At 43.5% G+C, this 24716-nt stretch overlaps 1 long non-coding RNA gene across 1 annotated transcript; it reads right to left on the bottom strand.

Moving 5' to 3' along the window:
• Positions 1–14931: 14931 nt before the first annotated feature.
• On the bottom strand, positions 14932–23593 carry LOC148393651 (uncharacterized). The gene is made up of 3 exons (XR_015860460.1): positions 23576–23593; positions 17045–17155; positions 14932–15577 (listed from the first exon to the last, which is right to left on the bottom strand). It is a non-coding gene; the product is annotated as an uncharacterized LOC148393651 (long non-coding RNA).
• Between the last annotated feature and the right edge of the window lie 1123 nt (positions 23594–24716).

Here is a 24716-nt window from a genome sequence, read left to right as displayed (position 1 = left end):
ACAAACAGATTACTCCCAATAGCTCCTCATTATTTACGAGTTAGCCCCCCTTTCTTGAACATTCTCAGATTCATGCCGTCTTCCTCCTCACACGCCTGCACACACACAGGGTGTGCACATAAACGTACACACCGAGCGCGCACACAACCGCACGTACACGCACACACGCATCCGCACGCACGCACGCACGCCAATACACAAAGCGCGCACACAGAGCTCAGACGAACGACGACAGACTGACACAAATTTTACAGAGATTACGCACGAACAGAGAACACACAGACAAAGGGATTCGAATCCATCTCTCATGTAGCTTCTTTGCCACTTTCTATCGGTCAATACCACTCACAATTTGCGCTTTCACATCAGCATATACATTCCTTCAATCTCACTGCTTCAAACATTCACTGAGAAACTCACACTGTCCCTGCCCCGCCCGCAGCCATAGCACCCCCCGTGCGAGGGGGGCGCGGCATCAATGTTGACCGGTTACAGGCTGGCCATTTCCTGCAACAATCATGATGCCGGCCCACCGCCCGCACGAGCATAGCACAGGTCCACGCGCTTAGCCCAGACCCGCGACTACGCGCGAGTGCAGGCACGCTCATCAGTCTCAACCTCTCAAAGGGCAGGCCAACTTTGCTGTTGCGCCCTTCATCATGTTCACATTCGACATCTTTCAATGTCTTCCACACAACATTTGTTGTCTCTTATTCTCATCCTATCAAGCCACCGTTCTAGTAACTTTCTGTCACACGCCTTATTTTCTCTACTGCCACACCTTGCTCATCTTAGTTTCTCTAACCAACTTAAACACACCATTGTCCACTTCTCAATTTTCCTATTATCGCTCAAAAGCCTCCTAAACATTCTCCATTACTGATTTCTTCCATAGAACACACATCTCACACACACACACACACACACACTCATATACACACCCACTCATGAGGATCCTCTGCGCGCACACACACTCTCCCCCCAATTTGGTTCATTTTAGATATTTTAGCGGTCTGATCTCTCACAGGAGGAACTTTTACCACCGGATATTTTTTGAGGAGGCCTCACTTCCCCTCGGGGATCTCTTAAAAACCCCAGCTATTTGAATACGATCGTCACCGCACCCTTGTCCGCCACGACGAAGCACTAGGTCCCTGACCTATCCGTAGTACGCGTAAGTCCCTGACTTTACCGTACACGTTACACACGTAAGTTCCAAACTTATTCACCGTATGTATCTTAACTTCATGCACACCTTATTTGATCTGAACGACAGTCTCCTCTTAAATTTCCTCTTTCAATTTGCAGCATTTCGACTTATAGTAACAGGTATTCTGCTTACCTTATCGGTGATGAGCTCAGGGTTGAGGAGACGTCGTACCAGCTCAACGTTGTGCGCTTATTCCAAACGGTTCGCCGACCGGGAGACAGTGTACCTGACACTGTCCGGTGTCTTGGCTAAAGACCACGAGTTGTCAATTAGCCTTCTCTTGACATCACGTCCGCGGTCACCAAGAAATTGTAGGTTACGGATTTTAGTTATTGATCTGACTCCAAATTGCGATCAACACTTAACACATAAATTGCTATGTCCTAATCCACACACCGGCGCACCTAACGATTTTGCGAGTTCGTTCTGTCAAAAAGAGAAGACCAGTAGATCAATCAGACCAAATTTACCAATTGTTTATTCCTGACAAAGCGCACTAATACAGGCCTGGGTCCCGGGTCCCTCACACTAAAACTCGTGCGTTTTAGTGACCACCAAAAGACGACACATTCTTCCGGGTTGCCCAGTTTTGAAGAAACACAATATGAATATTAAAGCATGCAAAATATTGTGAGATGATTGGTCGATGGCCATCTCCTCCCCGTCCAGGTGTCGCTGAGGTCAGGCGGTTGGGTTTTCCCCTCGAAGCCCGGCCACATAGACGTGCTGTTGTTCTCGTTCCTCACCGACCTTGAGGTGTTCTCGTCCGGTACTCCCTATCCGGGCCTATTCCATAACACTTCGAAGAAAACAAGTTCATGCAGTTTGCCTGCACATTCTTCGCCCCCCACCAATCCACACGAGCACTCCAATACTAGATATTAATATGATTATAAGTTTAACACAACCTTAAAAAATATGTTTGCAAACTCCCGAAAGCACATTTCCCTTTACTTCTTTTCAGACATTAATGTTGAAACAAACACAGCGCTTGTGCGACAAAAACGTCATCTTTTGGGTGCTGTTATGATTACATCACAACTTAGCCATTGTGTGCGTGTGTTTTTGCGCGCAAATGCGGGGGCGGCAGATACACTAATGGGCCTGAGCACCTGTTTTGTATCAGGAGCTGCTATTTGCGCACACACACATATGCTCACCGGAGAGAATGAAAGGCAACGAAAAGTTGTAATCAACATATCCGACCTGCCAAACCAACAACTTTGAGAAGCACGTTCAAAAGAGAGTGTCAAATGATTATTATGAGATTGGCGTTTATAGAGTGATGCTTTTTTTCAGCGACAAAGAAATGTCCTGTGAAAATGACGAGCATGAAATCATTATCACAATGACACATGAAGTTACTACATTTCTCGAAATAACTACGCATTGAATATGACAACTTTTGCTGCAAAAACAAATCTTGAATTATTTATTTTTTGTTTGGGTAGTACACCTTCTTATAATTTGAAATGTTTTGAAAAATGCAACAAATGCTACAGATTTTCGTCTTGCATAACGAAGATACAAAACGGTCTTTAATCAAATAAGTTACCACGCTATTGCATCAAAGCCACCAAAAATGAATGCACAGAAATGAACTGCAGTGTAACTGCAAACGTAACACGCACACACATTTATTTTCAACAACCACAATGTATTTTTTAAAACTTGGCATTTTTTTATTCTGCCTTGGTTTTGATGAGATGGCCGTGGCTGTACGTTCCTCGCCCTCCGTGGACAGCGCATGACAAATGACACAACAGGCCTTGCATTTTGATGCGTAGAGGCCCAGACAGCAGACAATCACTGAGAGAGAACCTTCTCTGCTGAGATGTTGACAATTTGGCAAATGTTGCTCTCAGATCATATCACCATGGCGTGATTGCACAGTCATTAACATTCCACATGTTTCCGCGCGAGACCTTTGATGAAACGAAATCCTTGAGCGCTGCCGAGTGAAGAGGATTCGTGCGTCGGCGCAGATGGCGATTGCCCGACGCCTGACTCGATTGTTCATCCGCGCTGACAGAGGAGTTGGCCCAGGAGGAAGTTGCCATGGCGACAGCAGCCAGAGAGGAGAGCCCCCGTCTTCCGACACCCGCCGCAACTTGATAATTGGCACATTATCACCGGCCGCAACTTCCAGGAAAGGGTTGCTCAACCCTCACACACGCACTCGTGTCATCAATCGAAAAGAACGCAATGGAAAAGAGCCACAAAGAAAGGAAACAACGTTGTAAACAAAGGATTAAGACTGGCATGCAACCAACGACAGGACATGCATGTGCACGAGCAGGCACAACCACAATGGATAAAACGGATCGGTGCTGGAAGGGTCATGTCGCAGTTGAAGAGGGCATGGTCCAAATGCTTGTCAAAAGCGGCAACTCAAGATAACATCGAGACAATAAGCTAAAATGGCGGTGCAAGAGGAACAACGGTGTGCTAGACTATTTGTTCTTTTGGAGCACATGAAACCGTTTAATGATCATCTTGTAAGGACAAAATCTTCAGAACAAGCTTGTGTCTGAAGGACACATGTAAATGTCATGCAAATGCGGGGAGGCCGGACAAAGCCCGAAAAGGAGTGAGTCACAAAAAGGGCAAACTCAACATTGCGCACAATCGAAACACAAAATCATCCATCCATCCATCCATCCATTTTCTATACCGCTTGTCCCCATGGGGGTCGCGGACGTGCTGGAGTCATTGGGCACTTGGCGAGCGACACCTTGAACCGGTTGCCAGCCGGTCGCAGGGCACACAGATGAACAGCCATCCGCACTCGCACTCACACCTACGGGCAATTTGGACAGCTCAATCAGCCTACCAAGCATGTTTTTGGGATGTGCCTGGAGAAAACCCACGCGGGCACAGGGAGAACACGCAAACTCCACACAGGGAGAGCCAGAGGTGGAATCGAACCTGCATCCTCCTAACTGTGAGGTGGACGTGCTAACCAGTGCTCCACCGTTTGTTTGTTTGTTTGTTTGTTTGTTTATTTCGAACATTAAAGAAATGCAAGAAAAACAGTAAAACAATACAGAATACAGCTTCATAGTACAATAGAACATAAAAAAAAAAGAAAAAAAATGATATTACTTTATAATTTTCCCTTTATCGTAAATCCATGTTTGTTCAAAACGGAGTAGAAGGAAGCCTAAGCTTATCTAACTCTACCCCTTGTAGCTGTTTCTCTTTAATTCTGTCCAGATTTGACCATAGTCAAATATATTTAAATAAACAAATAAATAAATAAATATATATTTTTTAAAAATAAATACAAAAGCAACTCAAACAACTTCACAGCATATTACGGTATCCCATCAATATTTTGTCCTTATACATTTTTTTAAACTTAGGTAAAAGTTCTTTAATTCTTTACTGCTGGTGTTCCATAATTCTACACCTTTAACTGTTATACAATGTAACTTTAAGTTTGTTCTCACCAAATCTCTTTTAAACATAAGTGTTCCTCTTAAATAATAGGTACTTTCCCTCCACTCAAACAACGTCTGGATACTGGTTGGCAATTGATTATTTTTTATTTTGTACATGAGTTGGATGGTTTTAAAGTCGACTAGGCCGTTGTATTTCAGTGAGTTCAGTTTAATAAAGAGAGGGTTTGATGGTTCTCTATAATCAGCATTATTTACAAGTCGTATTGCTTTTTTTTGAAGAATGAAGATTGGATCTGTGTTTGTTTTGTATGTATTTCCCCACACCTCCACACCGCTGCTGCCCACTGCTCCCTTCAGGGATGGGTTAAATGCAGAGACAAATTTCACCGCACCCAGTTGTGTGTGTGACAATCATTTATAAGGTCTTTTACTTTATATAATATTGCTAATGATTTTGAAATTTTTTATTTGATATACATTATATGTGGTTTCCAACTTAATTTATTATCTATAAGCACTCCAAGAAATTTTATTTCATTTACTCTTTCTATTTCTATATTATTTATTGTAAGAAATTTGTGTGTTAGTCGGACGGTTTCCAAATATAATATACTTTGTTTTACTTAAATTTAGAGTAAGTTTATTTGTGTCAAACCAACTCTGTAATTTTTCCATTTATCATTTATAGTTATGTTATTACTGTTTAGAAAGTAAGAAGGATATCCTGGCTTTCCAGTTTTGTTTTTTACAATCTCGTTTAACACTTTCCATGTACTTATTATGTTATTCTTGTTTTCCTCCAGTATTTTGCTATAATAGTTCCTTTTACTGTTTCTCATTATTTTAATCAATTTATTTTTGTAGGTCTTGTATTTTAATTCAGCTTCCTTTGTTCTTATCTTTAAGAAATCTTTGTATAATAGGTTTTTCTTCTTGCAAGCATTTAAGATTCCCTTTGCCAGCCATGGTTTTTCCACTGAATTTTGTTTAACTGCTTTCTTTACAAGAGGACAGTTTTTATCATAAAGTTCGGATACAATGGCCATGAATGTGTTATAAGCTTAATTTACATCACCCACATATACCTATTTACAGTCTTGTTTTAAAAGATCATTTTTAAATGAGTTGACTGAATTTCCAGAGGTCATTCTACACATTTTAAAAGTTATAGCATCCTTTTTTTTACTTTGTACAGTTCTGGATCACTGCAAACACTGGCAGGTGGTCGCTTGAATCATTTATTATCAGTCCAGTTTTTACTTTCTTTTCAATTACATTTGTAAATATATCATCAATTATTGTGGCACTGTGAGATGTGATTCTAGTCGGACAGGTTATTGCGGGGTAGAGACTCATACTGTACATTAAGTTAATAAATTCTGTTACTGGAGTCAGCTGAAGTGGGTTCTATAGATCTATATTATAATCGCCACAGACATAAACCATTTTCGTATTGATTTTTCTTTCATACGTTCCTGATAATAGTTCACTAAATGTCTCAATACATGAACCTGGACATCTACATACACAGCTTACCAGAAAGTTTTTAGATGATTCCATTTCTATTTCAACAGTAATACATTCCATGATATTATCTATTGCTTGAGACATACTTCTTACTATCTTACACTTATAGTTTTTATCTATGAATAAAGCCACTCCTCCACATCTTTTTATCTTCCTATTTAATGTATAACTCTCATACCCCTCTATGTCAATCTTTTCAGACTGATCATCCTTCAACCAGGTTTCAGATATTGCAATTACAGTAAACGGGTTATTCATATCTTTTGAACATTGTTTGATCTTAGAGATGTTTGCTTTCAAGCTCCTACTATTAAAATGTATAACTGATATTGCTCTATTTGTTGTTATATTCTTGTTAAATTGCTCTGCAGTATAGTATTTACAATTCCTTTGAGTGTAGTTGATAAAGAAGTTATTCACAGGATCAATATTGTTCTCTATGTCATATCCCTTATGTTCAGTGAAATCAAATGTTTTCAAATCAAGTTCTTCATTTTCAATTATCAGTGCTTGTTTGTTAAACACACCAGTTGGAGAACAAAGTAAAGGGAAATGTGCTTTCGGGAGTTTGCAAACATATTTTTTAAGGTTGTGTTAAACTTATAATCATATTAATATCTAGTATTGGAGTGCTCGTGTGGATTGGTGGGGGGCGAAGAATGTGCAGGCAAACTGCATGAACTTGTTTTCTTCGAAGTGTTGTGGAATAGGCCCGGATAGGGAGTACCGGACGAGAACACCTCAAGGTCGGTGAGGAACGAGAACAACAGCACGTCTATGTGGCCGGGCTTCGAGGGGAAAACCCAACCGCCTGACCTCAGCGACACCTGGACGGGGAGGAGATGGCCATCGACCAATCATCTCACAATATTTTGCATGCTTTAATATTCATATTGTGTTTCTTCAAAACTGGGCAACCCGGAAGAATGTGTCGTCTTTTGGTGGTCACTAAAACGCACGAGTTTTAGTGTGAGGGACCCGGGACCCAGGCCTGTATTAGTGCGCTTTGTCAGGAATAAACAATTGGTAAATTTGGTCTGATTGATCTACTGGTCTTCTCTTTTTGACAGAACGAACTCGCAAAATCGTTAGGTGCGCCGGTGTGTGGATTAGGACATAGCAATTTATGTGTTAAGTGTTGATCGCAATTTGGAGTCAGATCAATAACTAAAATCCGTAACCTACAATTTCTTGGTGACCGCGGACGTGATGTCAAGAGAAGGCTAATTGACAACTCGTGGTCTTTAGCCAAGACACCGGACAGTGTCAGGTACACTGTCTCCCGGTCGGCGAACCGTTTGGAATAAGCGCACAACGTTGAGCTGGTACGACGTCTCCTCAACCCTGAGCTCATCACCGATAAGGTAAGCAGAATACCTGTTACTATAAGTCGAAATGCTGCAAATTGAAAGAGGAAATTTAAGAGGAGACTGTCGTTCAGATCAAATAAGGTGTGCATGAAGTTAAGATACATACGGTGAATAAGTTTGGAACTTACGTGTGTAACGTGTACGGTAAAGTCAGGGACTTACGCGTACTACGGATAGGTCAGGGACCTAGTGCTTCGTCGTGGCGGACAAGGGTGCGGTGACGATCGTATTCAAATAGCTGGGGTTTTTAAGAGATCCCCGAGGGGAAGTGAGGCCTCCTCAAAAAATATCCGGTGGTAAAAGTTCCTCCTGTGAGAGATCAGACCGCTAAAATATCTAAAATGAACCAAATTGGGGGGAGAGTGTGTGTGCGCGCAGAGGATCCTCATGAGTGGGTGTGTATATGAGTGTGTGTGTGTGTGTGTGTGTGAGATGTGTGTTCTATGGAAGAAATCAGTAATGGAGAATGTTTAGGAGGCTTTTGAGCGATAATAGGAAAATTGAGAAGTGGACAATGGTGTGTTTAAGTTGGTTAGAGAAACTAAGATGAGCAAGGTGTGGCAGTAGAGAAAATAAGGCGTGTGACAGAAAGTTACTAGAACGGTGGCTTGATAGGATGAGAATAAGAGACAACAAATGTTGTGTGGAAGACATTGAAAGATGTCGAATGTGAACATGATGAAGGGCGCAACAGCAAAGTTGGCCTGCCCTTTGAGAGGTTGAGACTGATGAGCGTGCCTGCACTCGCGCGTAGTCGCGGGTCTGGGCTAAGCGCGTGGACCTGTGCTATGCTCGTGCGGGCGGTGGGCCGGCATCATGATTGTTGCAGGAAATGGCCAGCCTGTAACCGGTCAACATTGATGCCGAACGGCTCAAGGTCGGTGAGGAACGAGAACAACAGCACGTCTATGTGGCCGGGCTTCGAGGGGAAAACCCAACCGCCTGACCTCAGCAGCACCTGGACGGGGAGGAGATCGCCATCCACCAATCATCTCACAATATTTTGCATGCTTTAATATTCATACTGTGTTTCTTTAAAACTGGGCAACCCGGAAGAATGTGTCGTCTTTTGGTGGTCACAAAAACGCACGAGCTTTAGTGTGAGGGACCCGGGACCCAGGCCTGTATTAGTGCGCTTTGTCAGAAATAAACAATTGGTAAATTTGGTCTGATTGATCTACTGGTCTTCTCTTTGACAGAACGAACTCGCAAAATTGTTAGGTGCGCCAGTGTGTGGATTAGGACATAGCAATTTATGTGTTAAGTGTTGATCGCAATTTGGAGTCAGATCAATAACTAAATGTCACGCCTCGCCCTCAACTGCTCCACTATGTGTCTGTCTTGATTTCTGTCTGTGTGCTCGCCCCTCCCCTCCTGTGTGCCCATGATCAGTGTGATTGTTCCCACCTGCCTCTCGTTACCTGTCGTGTATAAAAGTCCTGTCTGCCCCTCCCTCCCTGTCGGATCATTGGTTTTGGTCATTGGTTTTGGTTGCTGTCGTTCGGTGTTGTCGTCCTGTCTTGATGCCGTCATGTCCTGCTGTCTTCTTGTTCCACGTCCCGGTCAGTCAGTCAAGTTATTGTTAAGTCATGTCAGTTTGCCTTTTGAGTTGCTTCAATAAACCCTGGTCCAAGCTGCACTTGGTCGTCCTGCTCCATGCCACCACCAGACCGTGACACTAAAATCCGTAACCTAACAGAAGAGAAAAGCTCCCAGCTGTGTCCAAATTCATTATTCAGCTTTGACCCCCTCGGAGCTGCTTTGAGCTCCTTTTCCTTTCTCTACAATGCTTTTTTTTTTTTTTTTTTTTTTTTTTTAATTATTCAGTTATTTTAATGTCTGTATAAATCCCAGAAAACATTTTGGGAAGAACACAATTGATCGCAGCAGGAAATTCCTGGAATAAAGACAACACTGTGTGTGTGTGCGTGTGTGTTATGTGTGTGGCCATCTAACAAGGGTCATTAACACACGAACACACACATCCAACACATAGCTTTGTCATGTTGAGTGATGAATGCTAGCATTAGCGTCTAATTAGCGGTAGGCAGGAAACCAAGATGGCTGCTGGCAGCGAGCGCCTGATGGCCTGTTTGTGTTGTCCATTATGCAAATGACGGGGGCGAGACCTTGTTACCGTTTGCGCTCAATTAGCTGGCTATTTTAATCGACCCATTGGCAACATCTGAAATATGACAATTTTACTTTGATTGATTGTTCCAATTCCAAGTGTTACGTTAATTATATTTGTAGAATATATTTTATATTAATGTTTTTATAGGTTTGGAAACACATTTATTTCGCACACATTTAAAAAACTCGATTTTTGCTTTAGGTTAGAGTCAATTATGTCACAACATCATTCATCCATTGTCGTCGCGAGGGTCGTGGGCACGCCAGAGCCCTTCCCAGATGGCTTTGGGCGGTAGGCGGGGTACACCCTGTCGGTTGCCAGCCAATCGCAGAAGCAGAGAGCAGAGGCCGCCAAACCATTCCCGTGCTGGCTACCTCTGCGGCAACGCCGCACCAAACTCTGGATCCTCCGGTGTTTGCGCCCCGCCAAAAAACAGAAGCCGAAATTCTGATCATTTTCTTTCCTCCCACCTTTCTCGTGTTTACTGCCAAGACGGGTTTCTATCGGTTAACAGGACGGTTTTTGTCTCCTTGTTTTGCTGCGTGTCTGCTGGAGCTCATTTGCAGAGAACAGTCGCTTCTCACAAAACTTTTTGTCCCTCTTGACAGCTGCGACTTTTTGGTGACGCACGCACACGCAGGAGTGCGGAGATAGCGCGTCTATCAGAGAACACGAAGCAAGACAAGACAGTGGCGAACACAGACGGCGCTTGTGTCAATCTCATAAATCAGACACAAAGCCACGGGGCGCCTGTCATTTCTGCACAAATGCGATAACTGAGTGTGTGTGTGTGTGTGTGTGTGTGTGTGTCTGTGCGTGCGTGCGTGTGTGTGCACGTGTGTGTGCGCGCGTGCGTGTGTCACACCGCGGGGCAGCGCGTTTTTCGCTATTAAATGGAGACAAGCGATGGACGCGAACTCCCTTGGCCCAACGGCTTTATCGACTCCATTGCGCGCCGTCTCTGCGCACTGACATACATGCCGTGTACCAGTCAGGTATTGTTAGGCCAGTGCTGAAGAGTACATTCCTATTTTCTGCTTAATTTCACATTCCCACAATTCCACTATTTTTCCATGAAACCATGCAAGTCGTATTTTAGGGTGTATTCAAACCTGACGGTTTGGTCTACTTTAAACGGACCAGGGTTCGATTGGAAGGCAGGTCCTGACATTTTGTGCAGGTGTGAATACACGCAAACGAATCCTGGCGTGGATTAAATAAACGGACCGAGACCGATTTTTTTCAAGTGTTCTCGGTTCGCTTCCAAACAAACTCTGGTGCGGTTTGCTTTAGGTGTGAACACAAACAGCAAGGATCCGCACCAAGAACACAAATATGCAGAGCAGGAACGCAGCGCGTAGGACTCGCATGTTTTCCTCCATTTCTGGGTCTGTGCTCTGTGTGACGCCCTGGTCATTGCTGTCCAATGGGAGCACACATCGTCACAAGCGTGGATGTGTACACTTGATTTGAAAAATGTGCAGTCTGAATAGGAACCGCACTAAACGAAAAAAATCAAGTCCGCTTTTGGTCCGGACCAAACAAGCTGACAAAAGAACATTTCTGGTCTGAATACACCCTTATTCTCATTGGTAGTTTTTCAAACCCTTTCGACCGACTTAAAAAATGTTCCCCTCATTTGGGACAGTCACGTCCAAAGTATTTGTGTTGAGCTTCGGGCCGCTGTACTGCGTGTGACTCGGAGAAAGAGTGCGTTGGAGACAGAAATGAGCTTTTCTTTTGGGGCTCTTCTGAGCCGCTTTTTATTCCGGAACTATGTCTTTCTCGAGATTTCTTCCAACTCTCTTATTTGGCACACTTGCGCTCCCTCTATGTCAAACAGATTACTGCATCTGAGTACACAAACATAACTTAATCTTAACAATTTGCACTCATTTGACATTTGCCACTTTTTACAAGAGAGAAAATTTGGAAACATGTGAATCGTCGTTACTTGCAACCGTTGCGTGGCAAACCCTGAGGGCAGACGCGCGCATGCCCGCAGCTCATCCAGCGTCTTTACAAGCGTCGCATTGAGTGCGTTGGAGACAGAAATGAGCTTTTCTTTTGGGGCTCTTCTGAGCCGCTTTTTATTCCGGAACTATGTCTTTCTCGAGATTTCTTCCAACTCTCTTATTTGGCACACTTGCGCTCCCTCTATGTCAAACAGATTACTGCATCTGAGTACACAAACATAACTTAATCTTAACAATTTGCACTCATTTGACATTTGCCACTTTTTACAAGAGAGAAAATTTGGAAACATGTGAATCGTCGTTACTTGCAACCGTTGCATGCCAAACCCTGAGGGCAGACGCGCGCATGCCCGCAGCTCATCCAGCGTCTTTACAAGCGTCGCATTGACGCCGCGAGTATACGTATATGACTCGCAAATTGTCTCATATTTATGCCTGATTGAATTTCATTTAAAAAAAAAATAGCATGAGCGCCGCCATCAAAGCATCAACTGAAAACATTTCATCAATTGATTATAAAAGTTTACTAACTGGAACGGCCAATGCGCTCCCCGGCCGAGAGCAGATCGGACATATAAAGATGGCGTCAAAATGTGATTTCGAGAATGTTAATGTGTCCTCGAGGGCGGCCGTGTTTATAATTTAAATTTTAATTTTTTTGTTTTTACCGCAGCAGCCGCATTCGCTTATCGGTTTGACTTATTTTACGGGCTGTGCGGATCCATGCCACAGCAGACTCCTTTTCACGCGACAAAGTTACTCTCGGGGAGTACAGCATCGCTTTATTCCTGCTTTATTTTAGTAGTTGCGTGAAAAGTGAGCATAGGGATGTCGACATGAAATGGCCTCCACCGAGTGTTAAAGTTCGGCTTATATGCGTACTGCAGACCGCTTTTAATGGGCTCCTAAACACTATTGATCTTTACAATCCATAACTATAAATATGAGAGAAGAAATACAAACAGCTCTCTTCGGGCTCCCGATTGGAGGATATTTCAGAAAAGGCACGTGAGTTCTTACACGTCAAGCTTGTCCATGGATTCGCTGCGTTTGTTCGTATTAATATTATTATTTTTATTTGTTTAGAACCATGGATGGGTTAAGCGGTCACGGAGAATTTCATGATCAAGAGTCTGCTTGTGTTTGTTGCATTATATTTACAAAGAGCCATTGACTTGAGCCGCCCTTTTGGTTGGAAGCAGCCATTCTGGACCAATTCCACTACGATCGTTGCTGCTTGCAGCTCTTAATGAATTTTGTAATCATGTAAACACTGAAGTGGCATTAGCATGCACACAAGTAGTGCGCCCAGGCAAGTGACCCGCACACACACACATTTTCATGTGATGACAATGGCAGCTATAGGCAGAAGCCAGCAGACCAAGTGAAATGTAATTAATTGATGTTGGTGCCGCGTCGGCCTCCTCCTTTTCATTACTTTGTCCACGCACCTCATTCGCTTCGCTCTCTCCGAGCTCATAATCACTGTAATTGAAGTCGTCATTGCCTCAATTCCAGTCCCTGTGCTGCCGCAGACGTGTGAATACTTGACGAGTCACCTGACACGCACAGGTTAAAGGTTGACACGAAACATGACCGGGAGCATGTTGCGGTGTCACCTGAATGCCGATTTGAACTGTTGCTTGTCGGGTGACATGGTGGGACTGTCGTTGGGATTTTGTACATTCTCCTTGTAATTGTCAGTACCTTGTCTCCTGAGAGTTTATTGCCAAAATATCACATATATGGTTTGTTGCGAGTGCGTCCACCTGGGGCGGCGAGGAATGTCTCCAGCAACTCGATAGTAGTTGTAGATGTGTCCTGAAGATGACTAATTTTCCCGGACTGCTGGGAAATTCTCTGATAAGAGCAACATACTTTCAGAGTGGTGTTCAATGATGCACAAAGAAATGGCTTCTTTAACGTCTTCCACCGAATACTTAATGTGTTTAAGACTCACTGCTGTTGTTCCAGTGCTTTTGGTCGCAATGGCCTCTCACAAAATTCCCGTAAAACAAGCGCTAGGACATGAACGGTCGTTAAGGGATTTTCTGGCCCGCTCGCTAATATCAGATGGATGGTGGGAATAGCAGCGAGTAGGAAGCAAGTACACAATGGAGATGTAGCACACCAAATGAGCAGGTGTAATGATGCCTTCTCTATATGCTTGAAACTAAACCATCCCTTCAGAGCCTATTTCATTTTAATGCACAAAAAGTTCAAAGGCAGCACGGAGTCATCAGATTTGAATGGCGCTCTGCACATTTTTAGACTTTGTTAAGTACTCAAATAACTTAATTTTTAGGGGACCTCTGAGGCAGATTTTCAAGAAGACGGTGGTTGAGCTTTGAATAAGTTGAATACTTTTGAGTAATGTTGGGTGGACTCATCTTTTTTTGAATTTGGCCTATTTCTCTGGTTAGACCGATAGAACGGTTGGACTCCAAATCTTTTTGGCAAATGTTGTGGCACTCCATGTTTTTACACTGTAGTCATTGAGAAATTCGCTTGAATTTTATTGTGATGTATTGTTTCATAGCTATAGAAATTATCCAATCAGAGAATCTTTAGCAACAGTTTATTGAACAGAGAGGATGCGCTTGTGGGCAGGGGTATTCCCGGAGGTGAGATAAACAGCCAGCGCATCTTAACGCCGTCAATCCGTTATTCGGGCACAATGACACCCTAAATCGGTTACGTCAAATTGCACTGATGTGTTGTGGGACTACGCCAGGGACTTCAAATTGGTTTTATGACGGCTTATGAGCCACGGCACGGTATTCGTCAATGCTGTCTTTTTACCCGTTCTGGTGGGCCTGCTACCCAAGAAAAGCTTTTCCCAGTCGTCCTCCTGTGTGAAAGATAGGAATTCAGAATGGGGCCGCTTACTAATTGATGCGACAGAAAAAGCCGTAATCTTACATACCGTCATCTTATTGCAGGATGAATGAAAAGCATACACAGTCATGGAAATAGCTTATGCTTATGCTATAATATAATAGTTCTGCGTTATGTGGCCAGTCATTTTAGAGCAGTTTGACTCGTCTGTCAAGAATATTGTGTTCTGTAACAATATATTCGCCAATCCTACCCGCAAACATCATCGATTCTCATTTTACCTGAACAAACAGTTTGTATTTTTATAAGGTTTTTTTTGCTCCCTAAGAAAGCAGGGGTTGAACATGGTTTGGTTAAAGCTATACTGATCTTAAATGCAAAGCAATGTACCACCGCTGCCTACAGGGATCTGTTGATCAATACATGGTTCACAAAATTGAATCTCTTAGACAACCTGGACGATGCCCTCTTCCACGCCTATACAGACAAATATATTCATTGATGGCAGTAAATGGTAGGATTCCAGTTAACGAATAGAAATGTCCACAGCAGTGAATGGTTAAAGTATTTTTCTGTCTCATTTTTTTTTCTACTTTGGAGTAGAATAAATATTTCTACCTTTGCCACAGATGTTTTTTTTTTTCTGCACTCACACATGTACCATTTACCTTTGGGTAGGTGTGTGAGTGAGGATTTTTGTACTGTCTGTGAAAGCTTTAGAAGCAACTCAAGTGTGTGTCTTGGTGGTACTCCAGGAGGTGGAAACATGACAATGAGGACGAGGATAAGGAGGCTGTGTGTGTGTGTGTTGGGTGGGGGTGGAAATTGAGTGATAGTGCATTCCACGTGTGCTGACCTTTGTGCAAGCTAGTCAGTCAGCAAGAGTCCATTTGGGTCGCCGGCTGGTGCTCTTCAAGATGTCGCTCCAGATGAAAAAAAACGCATACGTATGACACATTGGCGGTGTCTTTTTCACAGCGTTATCGCCCGCCGCCAGCGCGGACATGCCTTCCTCCTCCTCTCCTTCCTCGTCTTCTTCCTCCTGGGCGCCGTCGTTCATCACGTGAAGCAGCTGTCTGCCCTTTGAGATGACACCTGCCATCCATCATGCGTTGTATCTGGGCCACAAGTGCGCACAGCAAGTTGAAAGTGTCGCACTGTCATAGGGAGACTTGTTTGCTCTTTGGTTATTTTGTTGGTTAGGTGAGCAGATTGGTAGTGGGATGTTGGTAGTTGGTTGGTTAGTTTATTCTATTACCGTATTTTCCAGACTATAAATCGCTTCCGAGTACAAGTCGCACCAGCCATAAAATGCATAATAAAGAAGAAAAAAAAACATACATAAGTCGCATTGGAGTACAAGTCGCATTTTTTGGGGGGGGGGGGCTGTATTTGACAAAATCCACCATCAAGAACAGACATGGATAGGCAATGATACGGTATGCTAGCGTTACATAAACATATGAGGAACTGAGAACGTGCCTGACATAACATATTAACAGTAAATAACTATAACATAAATAACATATTTATCAAACCATCCGTGTCACTACAAATCATTATATCCACCGAAGTCTTCGTCCTTTGTGTAAACAACGCCGCTTTTTACCCCGGAAGTGCATGCGGCGCTGATGTCGGACTCGTCGTCAGTTGCAGTTGAAATTATTCCACAGGCCTATATAACTATATACAAACTATATATCAAATAATTATAACATAAATACTCATTTTATCGAACCATCGGCGTCACTCCAAATCATTAAATCCTTTGAAATCTTCATCCTCTGTGTCACTCAAAAAAAACGCCACTTCTGACTCTGGAAGCACATGTGGCGTTGACGTCGGACTCGTCGTCAGTTGTGGTTCCAATTATTCCACAGGCCTAGTGCACTCTCGTGCGGTTTAAAGTGTAAATAACGAGAAGTGGTCAACTATACAATAGGAAGTAAGTAATGTGTTAATGATCAAGTAATAATGTGTTAATAATTTCACATATAAGTCGCTTCTGATTATAAGTCGCAGCCCCGGCCAAACTATGAAAAAACTGCAACTTGTAGTCAGGAAAATACATTATTTATTATTCTAAAGAGTTTACAGGTCGATTTTGGTCCCCCAGAGAATAAATAGGAGCAATTTCTGCTAACCTTTTTTGTCTTCCGATTTGTGGTGGAATGACAAGGCAGGAAGGTCAGAGGCCAACTGGGTTGGCAGTGAAAGAGAACAGTTGTGAGACTTGGTGGAGACATACTGGATCTAAAACAAAATCTGGCAAAGAGTGAGTCATTAGCAGAGCCTTACATGGGGTTGCTGTGCCTGGCTGGCGATGAGAAACCGTTGCAACAGGATTGATCGCTGGCTTTGTTCATGACTGGATGTTGTTGGTTAGTCTGTTAGTTCATTTCTAACCAATAGGGTCGACTGATTTATAGTTGCTTGGTTCTGTTGCATGAGTAGTATATCGGTAGGTTGGTTTATTGGTGAGGGTTAGTCAGTCAATATGTTGGCAAAAAAAATATTTCTTAATTGATTGGCTGTCCATTATTTTTCCTTTCTTAAAGGTGTTTTAATTTGTCCGTAAGACTTACCCAGTGCAGTTGTTGTTGAAATAAGATGGAGACAAATGTGTGCATCTGAGCATTGGCATTGGCAGGACTGTGCTAATGGAGTGTAAAGAGACCACAGTGTTCCTTAGGCTGCTAAAAAAACAGAAGAAATAAAAGCAGCCTTTTACTTGTTCCGTGTCCTTATATCATCATTCACGCTCCGTTGCAAAGCGTAGCTGTGCACGATGCATACTAACACCCACGACGATGCCAAGGCCACAGTGAACGTGACCCGCTTGCCCGCCTGATAGCAACATTCCAGCCACATTTGACACCTGATGTGCCATTAGCATAAAATGACTACCCGCTTTTATTTATACTCAAGCGAAGCTCAGCATATTTTTCTCGGGCTGGCTTCTCCCTCTACAAAAGGAAGCAGGCGGGTAGCTAACACAAGCTGATAGCTTTTAAAGCAACTGCAAAAGTCTGTTCTGCTACATGAATGCAAACACATATCAACAGTTTGATTGAAAAGAAAAAAAAAGCATTGGCTCGGGCCACCAGTGACATTGAACTAATGTCAGAGATGATTTGAAATAAATCAACACAAACTGCAGTCCCACACTTTGCTTGCTTTCTTGCTGACGTCGGCTAACCGGAGTCCAGATAAAAAGATTGCACAGGTCATATTTGGTTTTGCTTCAACTGCTCTTACGCTTGGAACTTTTTCATTTTCCTCAAGCAGGCTTACAGAAGTCGACTCGAACACAGTTATCAAAAGCAGCTTTGAAAAGTGTTTTTGATAACAGTGAGACGAACATTTGTGTTCAGAATGACACAAAAAGCTCAAAATACACTATACCGTGCTCCTCGCTAAATCACGCGGCAGCGTTTGTAGCAATCTCGAAGATCCTTTTTGCTGGGTTCATCCTGTCAAGCGTTACACTGCCATTTTTTGCACAACATCAAGCACATGTGGGTCCGCAACGATTTCCCCACAATGAACGAGGCTTTCGTGTATGACAGCACAACTTGAGGGATGACTGTCCTCCTCATTTTGTTGCATTTTATTACCACATAATTTGAAGGCATGCGAATCAGTGCACTGGTGACGCATGTTTGTTAAATGCACTTAAGACTTGAATGAGCTTGAGTCACTCAAGGTTGCTGCGTTTAAAACAGCAGAAGTACCGACACACGCACCCGGGATTGCAAAATGTGCCAAATGTACAGAATGTCTTTACATGACTTTTATTTTGTGAATTTTTACAAGATACCAGTTGAATTCCTATAAACTGTAGTATTTGCGCTGGTGGATATTTGCTTTCGAAGGTGTGGCCCAGTGATCGACGCCGGGAGCTGCCGTCAAATTACCCAGTTTGCTTACGAGTGTCCAGGCGTGAGTTATGGCTGGCTGACAGCAGCTCTGTGAAATGCTCTCATTTTGACCGTTTGGCGGTAAGCAGTTGAAGGTGCGTCGCCATCTGTGCCAGCACCATGTTGCTGTTCTGTTACCCTCCGGCCCCTCTTTTGTTTTCGAGTCGCTTTGCAGTCTCCTAGGAGAGCGTTGGTGGGCGGAGCATCTGCTGGCGGTTAGCAGTTTTTTTCTATGCAGGAGCAAAAGAAGGAAGGCAACAAATTGTTGCTTTGCTCATCACAATTGCTTGTTCCTGTTTAGCCTTTGTGTCTGTGTTTTTTAAGAACAATTGATGAGAACAATCTTTTGTGTCTTTCCGTCTTGCGGAGGTTGACCGTGCTTCATATTCTTCATGTTTTCCTTTGATCGGATAAATGCTTAAATTGCTCTCATGTGTCTTTCTGTTTCAGGAGGCACAATTTTGGGTTTTGCCTGCAAAACAGCAAGGGCATAACAATGCCTTAACTGCTGCAGTTTTTGTTTTCTATGAATGTGATGCAGTATCAGAAGCCTGTTCGTAGCTCCAAATGTGGCTCACAAACAAGGCCCAACAATCAAACATGCGACAAGTGTAACACTTACTCGGATGTCTCACGTTCCATGTCAATTTTCTGTCAGTCAGTAAATTATTGACCCAGATTCTAGGCAGCTTTCCATCTTCTGGAGTCTTGCTCCAGCTCAAAGAACCCCTGGTGTTCATGCAGCATAGCCGATAAGCACTCCAAGACATTCCCAGCTTTCGGAATGCAATGGCTTTGATGGATGTATGTCGACAAAAAATGCCTCCCCTTTGACATGGTGTGTTCTAAAGATGTTGTAGTCATACCGTCGCTCTGTATGTGTGGAATAAGCAATGGCAGAAGGTTGACGCAGATCCAGCAAACATATCTCAGGTGCTTGGGAGGCCGCTTTTGGCTCAGATCACTCCTCGTCATTTAATCAACGTTTTGGATTTCAACTGAAAGTCTTCTCATGGGCTTGGTGTTCAGTTGCCATGGTGGCACACGTAGGTGGGCGTATACAATGGCAATGTGTCAACGGGAAATCTCATTGATAGTATGGAAGCATTTGTTTTGAAATTTCATACGTCTTTGCACACGTTTTGCCAGGCCAATGAGATGATGAGCTGGACACATCCCAGGATTTTCGCCAACTTTACATTCATCATCAAGCGAGGCCCAGCTGGGAATTGCTCTCTTTTGTTGTTCTTCCAAAAGGTGGGATTTGACTAATTTTTGCTTCACACGCAAGAGCCTCGAAACTCACACATACTTGGCTATGTTTTACACTTCATTTTACACTTTATACTTAACATATTTTGTGCTGATTTGTTTACAATGTACATTTAGGGTTTTTCGGGGGTCAGCAGAATTTCCCAATGTAGTGCACAGGTTCCTTTTGTGACTTTGTGAATCTTGTTGCTGCAACAAAGGGCAAAAATAACTGAGTGCATGAAGCCATGCATGCAAATAAAAAAGTAGCTAAGCTTGTGGCAGGTATGCGCGGTATAAATATAAGATGGGAGCGTACTGTAGGGAGAGGTGAGGTCAGCGCGGAAGCAGCTGCAAGCAGGAGAGTGTTGCTGCTGCTTTTAACATCTTCAATTATTCCCTAAGGAGCAGATAGCAGACGGCGTGTGGGCAGATTCCTGGACATCTACTTGCCGTGGATATTGCTGTACCATTCCTTGTATGGTGGGTAAAGGATCAACTGTTGGAGCTACTTTATAGGTTGGACTCTTTGAGGGAAGAACACCTGATTTTGATCAGACAACAGCCTGCTTTCATTGGCTCGTTCTGAATGGCATAAGCCAATGAAAGAGCATTTTGCATACTTCAACAACAGAATGTTCAACCAAACCGTCATTCCATCAAACAAAGGTTTGCCGTCTTAGCGCTACGGTATCATGCCAAACACCATATACGGGTTCACAAAAACACGCTGGAGTGTTATTCCAAACAATTCAAGACAGACGAAGCAGCAACACGTATGTACAAACTGCGCTGTGGTAACTATTCAAAGTCCCCTCTCGCTGCGGGGTGACAGATCTCAATAGCAGACCTGTCGACTTCAACCTGAGACAAAATGGTGACGTAGAGCGGGGCACAATATAAAAAAAAAACCAGCCTCCCGCCAAAAATAGAGCAGCAGGAGCAGTGGCAGTGAGCAAGGGCGCCAGGGGGAAGCGGCAGGTGGAAAAAAGTGCTGAATAAAGAGAATGGCCTTGCTCCGCAGTGGTAGAGCTGATTAAGGAGGGTTGGATGCGGGTGAGGCCAAATACGGAAACAACACGGAGAAAAGATGTGCGTGCGGTGATCAAAAGAGGCAAAGCTAAAGAGCCTGAAGTCCCTCCAACATCTTGGAACATCTGTCTGCTGCTAAACAGCTGCAGCTTATCTGCTGACTACAGCACCCACCCACGGAAGTGTGTGTGTGAACCGTAATCAATGGCAAAGGAGATGGATGCATTGTCTTGAAGCAAAACGGATGATTGTTTTGAATGAACACCACTAAAATTGAATTGGCTTGACTTGACCAGCATTTCCAGTGCAAAATTTCAGTACATAGAACGAGAAATTATATGCATTTCCCTCACGATTAAAATAGTTCTCAGGTGTAGCTCAGATTCATGAGGCACAACGGCCCCCTTACAAAACAGGCTGAGCCCAGAGATAGACGGTGAACCAGGTCTTGTTCCTCGAGAACCAACACACGTCACTGACAAGCTACGAAGGCACCCGCAAATCCTTTTTTGTGAATTGTGAAGAAAAAAGGCAAAGCACGTGTCTCCTCAAAGTCGTTGCCTATTGCCCAGATTTGTACATGTTGGTGCAGAAAAGCTAAAGATGAAGAAGCCGTGAGCGTGACAGCGGGGGAAGGAAGGTGGGCTCCCGGCTCTTGTGTGCGCCGCACCGACTCGACAATATTTCTTCTTTATTTCTCACATTTGTCTGGGTGTGACAGCGTCTGCCTATTTGCATGCACGCGACGGCCGCCTGCAGTTTCCACTTGGACTCCTCAATTTCGATTGTGATCCCCCCCCTCGCATTTTCCCCAGAAGCATCTTCTTCTTTATCGCCCCCATCATCCTCCAGCTGCACAACATTGAAATCCGCTTTGCACCGTGTGTGTACTCGAGCAGCAGACAGAGACGCTTCGTACTGGTAACTGGGGAACACAAGAAAAATAGTGGAAGGTGAGTGGGGGGAATAGCTAGGCTGGGAGGCTGGTGGGAGAAGGCTGTGAGACAAAGAGTAAATAAATAAATAAATAAATACAAAGATAAATAAGTAAATACAAGCGAGGAAGCAGCGTGAGGAAAATAAGGGCGCATGCATACCCTTGTCTGCTCGGATTGATGCTCCACGCCACGGCTGCTTTTATCCACCGCATAAAGCTCCTCTCTCACACGCAGGATAAGCCCAACATGTGATGCAAGGCATAAGCGTGACAGCAGTATGTTGCCGCATTTTGCACCTTATCAACATGCTTGAATACGTTTGGATGAAAACGGTCGCATCAAATAGCCTTAAAATTATTTATTCACAAAAATCAGATTGACGCCAAAAAGCCAATTGCTTCCCAGAATGCATTGCGTGGCGCACTACATTTAAATAAATGACATGCATCCTTGCTTGTGCCAGTAGTTGAGTGTCACAACTGTCACATTCATTTGATTGCATATATGTAACGCACTGATTTTTTTGAGCAAACTGACTTTTGTGACTAACTTATTCATATGAAACTTACATGCATACAAACGCAGGAATCTAAATGAGCATGAAATAATTGATTGACATGGATACAGTTCACTTTGCAAAACTTTGTGCCGCCCTCCTTTGCCGTGATAGTGAAACGGCCCTGGTGTCGGGCACCCTGGTGTCAGATGCGGTCGCAAGTAGCTGACACCTTGGTACAGGCCCGATGCCGATATTGGTACTCGCCCATCCCTACTATAAATGGTAAAATCCATGGAGTAACCAGCCATAGTTCATGTTCAACTGTTGCAAATGTGTCCCTTCTTGAATAAGTAGGTACCATCACTATTGTTGTACAACAAAATGGGATCCGCTTCGTGCCCCTGGCCTCTTATGAAACACACAATGAGCTGAGCTGTAAGTGTGTGTTTTAGTGTTATTCTCTTGTTGTGAGTTTACAAAGCGATGGCGCAGGCAGGAAAAAAAGGCACACAAGGCTCATCTTGATGTTGTCGCAGATACTGACGTTTGCCTCAATTCTGTGATCTAGTTGTCTTGTTAGGTCACCTCTTGCAGTGTCGTCTTTGCTCTCTCCCCAAATCAAGTCTTAATACAAAAGTAAAAACACTCTTTCTTTTAAAACAGGCTATTATTGGAGCCATCTGGAAATAAATAAAAATACTGCAAGTGCTGGCAGAATCTTCTAGAAGGTTTCTGCTTCTTGACATGTCTTTCAAACAAGAGACTAACAAATGCAAATATCATGGGCGGGTTCTGCATTTGGTACCTTCGGTGGGGGCTTAGCCGACTTAATCTTCCTCTTAATACCCCCGATGTTTCATGAAGGCAGTTATGGAAAGGAATACGATACAGAAACACATTATAACAGCGCACAACCATGTGGCTTAGATGTGAAACACAGGCGGAGTTTTTTCAAAATATAACATACGGATGACAAGACACCAACAACCTATTGTTGACGACCCTCGGAGAAGCACCCAAAAACTCCGATGCTGTCAATCAAGGTAGCACAAAATCAAACCACAGAAAGTTTGTTCGCATGCCAAGTCTAGCTTTACTTGCTAATTTAAAATGATTGTTTCCGATGAATGCCTCGAACCAGTACTGCTCTCATATCATCAGAACGTCTGTATTTCAGTCTAGCAGCTTGACATAAATGCAGATCCAGTACCAAAAGTGTATTTTGCACATAGGATCATTTTTATAAAGTGTTTTGATGAAGACTGCTGCTTGAGTTAATCTAACATCACCTTTTAAAACCGCATCAGTTGTGTCCTACAAACCACAATGTCAACATTTAACGCGCACAGCGACGTGATTTGGTCTCGTCAAAGTGCGTCCGGGATGTTTTGACGGCGGACAAACGCCGAATGAAAGAGCGATGACGGACAAACGAGTTCACCATGTTCACATGTTCAGTTGTAAATTTGTGCTCACCTGGGTTGTACTTTCTGCTGCTGCGCTTGGCTAAAGTTGCTGAGCTACTTCAAATAAGACTCAAAGATTTTTCTAGGCATTTGTGGCTTGCCGTTTGGTCCGTCGGTTGGTTCAGTCCCTCATTCAAGTACTCAGTTTTCTCAGTTGGTTGTTTTTGTTAAAAATATTCTTGTAAGTCTGATGACAGGAAGATGAAATAAATGATTCAAAAATGTCTGCTCGTTATTGGAACAATTCCATTTGTTGGAAGCTCACCGTTGAAGTGCAATGATGAGGCATGATAGAGAATGGCAAGCCAAATCCAAAATGATGTTGGTGTATGTAAAAGAAAGGCCCGCTCTAAGAGTAAACTTGCCCAGGAAGAAGCTGGCTGGGATATGAATCACGGCTCACGGGTGACGTAACTCCACCTCCGACTTCTCGGGCAGCGTGGAGATAAATATGGATTTATGTTTTGTTTTGGTGAATAAACAAACAAGCGGCAAGATGTTTGTGGCTGCTGTCATTCTCTTTTCACTTTTCTCACAACATAAAATCACACAGAATTGTAAAAAGATGACCTTGGGAAGGCCAAAATGCTAGCATGCCATGAATGCTCACCGAGCTCTCGGGATAAGGCTTCTTTGTGGGGACCTGCTAGAACAGCAACTTTGTTTTGACTCTTTACTTCATCCTCCATCCGCCATGTGCCGTCATGCGACGCTGTTTTTTTGTTGAGATATCATCTGATGTTTCCTCTGTGCCGGGAGGACGCTATCAGAGGGAAGCGGAGATGGAGAGCAGGTGTGTTGAGATGGTGATCGGCGCTATTGTGGCCTCTAGGCGGGGGCGGCCACGGATGATGGAGCAGATTAGGCCGAGCCTGCCGTGTTGCAAATGACTCCCTATCCGCCGTATCGTCACGTGGCCATTTTGCAGTGCTGTTACAATGTCTGCTGAGCATAAGCTGCCCCTCATATACACAGAGAGCTGTGCCTTGATCATTATGCAACTGTCATTTATTCCATGACCGCGCTTGTAATGCACATCATTCATATGTCGTCGATAAAATGAACCGAAATGCTTTTCTGGCCTCCCGAATTTACATTTTTTGATTGGAATGACATTTCTTATGGTTCGCTTTAAAAGAACGTACAGTCAG

Source organism: Syngnathus floridae, chromosome 9 (assembly GCF_059516105.1).
Source record: "Syngnathus floridae isolate MCC-2025c chromosome 9, RoL_Sflo_1.0, whole genome shotgun sequence".
Taxonomy (NCBI): Eukaryota; Metazoa; Chordata; class Actinopteri; order Syngnathiformes; family Syngnathidae; genus Syngnathus; species Syngnathus floridae.
Note: the sequence above shows the minus strand (reverse complement) of the source record. Positions and strands in the feature narration are given on the sequence as shown.